We start from the raw sequence: 4,595 nt of genomic DNA, 5'->3' as shown, positions 1-4,595 counted from the left end.
TTTTGATGGTCGGCTCTTCCTGATAAGTAGATGTCTGTTGGCTTTGAGTAGGATGTTGTAGGCTGATCAGGAAGGGCGGATGAAGTTCACACATGCACATCACGTTCACTCACGCACTACATAGTATCTGTCTTGCAAGAACAAACTGCATATATGTGTATTTATGTATATAAATGGTTGTGCCAATGTGGCATTTACCATCACTATATATGCAGACGTGGGAGAGAAGAAAAAAAAATGTGTGTGTGTGTTGTTGCATTTTAGAAATGAGGAAAAGTGATCTGTGACTTTTTGGAAAACGCTTCATGTAGTTGGAGCGAGACTGCCATCTAGTGTTCAGAGATGAAACTTCAGCCACTGACCCAATAATAAATAAATGTTCTTAATTCTTTCACCAAAACATCAGATATAGGCTTGCATCTTAGATGTGCCTTCTGGCAAATTGTGGCTGAACTTTCAGGTCTTCTTTTTAAGAAGATCGTCCTCTGTACCACTTCATCATGAAGCTGTATAACTGGGGATACAAAATATCCTCACAGAAAATCAACAATAATGATAATAATAATATTAAAACAAACGGAGCTCTGGTAACGGAATAATATCGGTATCGGCAGATATAGAAATTCAGGTATCGGGATCGGATTGGAAGTGAAAAAATGTGGATTGGTGCCAAGGGTCAGTGTTGTAGTCCAGGACTAACCTAGGTCAAGAACTGACAAAAGCCTGAGCATTAATGCACTGCAACACAGTCAAGGCCATAACATTATCACACCTGTGCTGCAAAATTCAATATAAGAAAACCTAGTCTTGTTTAATAGTTAATACTGTATTTTTATAGATCTACATTTGAAAGGTGTGAAAATGTTACACGTCTTCTTTGAACTCTGCAGGCTTCACAACTGCGGTGCTCACATTTGTCCAACATCATGTCTACAGTATGTCTGGACATTTTCCAGCTCAATAGTTGTGGAGATCAGACATGCACAGTGCTGCCATTAGCATGACCCAAACAACATGCGTGCCAGTGAATGTGCACGTTTGTGGGCATCACAGCTGAGATATATTAAAATCCCATCAGCGGCGGTGTGGCTGCAGACTAAGTGACCTCGTTTCCTGTTTTTTCAACTAAGTGCTCGCTGCTGGAGTGATGAGACACACACACGCAGAGGGGGAGTAGCGTCTACATTTAGATAAGATGGTGAAAGTGGGGCACCACTTCCCTTCACTTTGAGTAATGAGCTCCAAAAACACTACATTGTTAATTCATTCATTCATTCCATCTCTCCTTGACACTTTTCAACAAACAAACCTACTGCTGGAGGCTTTTAGGCGTATTTTAATATTTGTTTAGAACTAGCCTGAGGGAACAGCTGGGAAAATGGTATCTCACGTACACACAAACTTCTGAAAACAGCGTGCACAACACCTCACACCTCCCACCTTTACAGCAGGGTTTTTTGTCTTTTTTATGAATAAAAGTGTGATTAGTTCATGCACACACACCAAAACAGCAAAAGAGCCAACAATATTAATACAGCTCTTGTTTGCCAAAATTCCTTTTCATTGACTAAAGATGCTGCAAAAATAAGGTAAAGGTTCTAATGTCAATTTATGCTGAGTTTTTTGTTGTTGTTAAACATTAAAGACTATAAAAAATACTGTATTTTCCAGGGTAAAAGTCACATCTGTCCAAAAATGCCTCTTCAATAGAAAAACAATGTATAGAAGTTGTAACTGAGCATAAGTCGCATTTGCCACTTCTTGCAGTAGGCACAAACTGTATATATCCTGGATAAAGCCTGTGTGACATCACCCGTAGGTTTTCTACCTGGAACAGCTGATATGAAGCCCCTTTCTGGGCATCGCTAGAGTGACCAGACGTCCTCTTTTTCCCGGACATGTCCTACTTTTGAGACCTAAAAAAGTCTGTGGGGAATTTCAAAATCGTCCGGGATTTTGTTCAACTGCTTCAAACATAATACATGTACAGTACATTGTCAATAGAATTGCCACTCCGTTCCATTTTACTCCATTCCAGGTTTCTCTGTGTCGTTCGCAAATTAGTCACGCCCTTCTCCTCAAATCTAGTCACTTTGCTGTGTGTGTGTGTGAAGAAAGTAGGGTGGGCTAGCCAGTCTACCCCGAGTGTTAACAAGCGAAAGCACGTGTGTCCGCCGGTTCTACGGCAATGCCGAAACGAAAATGCACGTTCACGGAGGAGTTGAAGAAAAAATTCCCGTGCTTTCGCCAGGGTCATGATCCCTATGAAGCTGAGTGCTTGATGTGTAAGGCAGGCACTTACGTGTCTGTGGCAAATAAAGGTGCCAACGACCTGCAGGTACACATAAATTCAACCAAGCACACAAAAGCAGCGAGGGGCGAGAGCTCATCATCTAAAGTCACGGATTTCTTTATGACTAAGCCCGAGAGTGTAGCTGTTACTGCAGCAGAAGGCAGCTATGCTTTTCACACAGTTAAACACCATGAAAGCTACAGGTCAATGGACTGCACATCTGGCTTGTTAAGGAAGGTTTTCAGACTCCCCAACAGCTCAAAAATTCTCATGCGCCCGAACGAAGACAGAAGCCATTGTAAATTTTATGATAGCCCCCCATTCTGTTGACGTTGCTTTAGAAGCACTTCAAGGTGTTCCCTACTGTAGCGTGTCCACTGATGGCAGCAACCATGGAGCAGTAAAACTGTTCCCTCTGCTGATCCAATATTACGACTGGAAGAATGGTGGTGTGCAAAGCAAATTAATGGAAATTAAAAGCACCCCAAATGAATCAGCTGACACCATTGCTCAGTACATAAAAGACACACTGCAAAAGAAGGGAATCTTTTCTAAAATGCATTGCATTTACTGGAGATAACTGCAATACAATGTTTGGAGGAATCTGGCGTAATGAGGAAGGAAAGAATGTTTTTGCAAATTTAAAGACGTCCCTGCAGAACACAGCTCTTACTGGTGTTGGCTGTCCAGCTCATATTCTGAACAATTGTGTTCACCATGGCGCAGACACACTAGACCTTGACATTGAGCAAATCATTTTCAAAATCTATCACTACTTTCATATCTACACTGTCCGCACAGAGAATTTGCTGATGTTAATTACAGGGTTCTCCTCTCTCACAACAAGACACGATGGCTGTCATTATTCCCAGGGATTGAGCGATTACTGCAAATGTATCCAGCTTTGAAAGCATTCTTTTTGTCCCAGGACAGGCCACCACTGCAGATCAAGACGTTTTTTGAGGATGACTTCAGAGAGATTTACCTGTGGCAAATGCATTCACTGATGTCAGTGTTTCAGTCCAGTATTCAAGAGATGGAGAGGGAGGATAACTCCGTTGTGGAGGTGAAGAGGATTCTGAACAAGGTCCAGAGCTTGCTTCATGAGAGCAAGATGAACAGCTTCATGCCTCTTAAAGTCAAGAGTATGCTGGCTCAAAAGCAGAAGAATGGATATGGGCAAAGGTGTGACCAGTTCAGTGCTCAGGTTCAGGGCCTGTACAGTTCATGTCTTGACTACCTTCAGAAATGGATGGCACCCATGGAGAAGTTTTCCACTTTTATGTGGATGGATCTGAGTGAAATTCCAGACTGGAATGATGTGGAGGCCTGCATCAGGAACCTGGCTGAAAAGGGAGTCAAAGTTGATGATGCGAAGTGCTTTGATCAGGTCACCAATCTCAAGAAATTCATTGAGAAAAATGGTGCGGAATTCAGTGATCTACAAGCACATCAGAGGTGGACCAGATTTTTTGAAAAGTCAAAAAGTGTTGGTTTTCATTCAAAGCTGCTCAAGATGGTACTTTTTTTTTTTTTTTTTTTTTTTTTTTTTTTTTTTTTGCCATACCTGCCCACAGTGCAAATGTGGAGTGCATCTTTTCACTGATGCAAGCACAGTGGACGAAGGACAGGAATCGCATGTTTGTGGATTCACTGAAACAGATTTTGAGCACCCAGTACAATTTCAGGAACATGATCTGCAAAGATTTTCATACCTACTTAAGGGGTAATTGTAAACTGTTGAAAGAGATGAGGTCTTCTGACAAATACACCCCGCAAGAGGAGGACTCAAATCAAATCAGTTTTATTTATATAGCGCCACATCACAACAAACAGTTGCCCCAAGGCGCTTTATATTGTAAGGCAAGGCCATACAGTAATTATGGAAAAACCCCAACGGTCAAAACGACCCCCTGTGAGCAAGCACTTGGCAACAGTGGGAAGGAAAATCTCCCTTTTAACAGGAAGAAACCTCCAGCAGAACCAGGCTCAGGGAGGGGCAGTCTTCTGCTGGGACTGGTTGGGGCTGAGGGAGAGAACCAGGAAAAAGACATGCTGTGGAGGGGAGCAGAGATCAATCACTAATGATTAAATGCAGAGTGGTGCATACAGAGCAAAAAGAGAAAGAAACACTCAGTGCATCATGGGAACCCCCCAGCAGTCTAAGTCTATAGCAGCATAACTAAGGGATGGTTCAGGGTCACCTGATCCAGCCCTAACTATAAGCTTTAGCAAAAGGAAAGTTTTAAGCCTAATCTTAAAAGTAGAGAGGGTGTCTGTCTCCCTGATCTGAATTGGGAGC

At 42.3% G+C, this 4,595-nt stretch overlaps 1 long non-coding RNA gene across 1 annotated transcript; it reads left to right on the top strand.

The window, feature by feature from the left end:
• Positions 1-1,909: 1,909 nt before the first annotated feature.
• LOC117515165 lies at positions 1,910-4,023 on the top strand. The gene is made up of 3 exons (XR_004562089.1): positions 1,910-2,048; positions 2,089-2,252; positions 3,801-4,023. It is a non-coding gene; the product is annotated as an uncharacterized LOC117515165 (long non-coding RNA).
• The last annotated feature ends 572 nt before the right edge of the window (positions 4,024-4,595 follow it).

Source organism: Thalassophryne amazonica, chromosome 8 (assembly GCF_902500255.1).
Source record: "Thalassophryne amazonica chromosome 8, fThaAma1.1, whole genome shotgun sequence".
NCBI lineage: Eukaryota > Metazoa > Chordata > Actinopteri > Batrachoidiformes > Batrachoididae > Thalassophryne > Thalassophryne amazonica.
The sequence above is the reverse complement of the archived record's forward strand: the minus strand, read 5'-3'. Positions and strand labels throughout refer to the sequence as shown.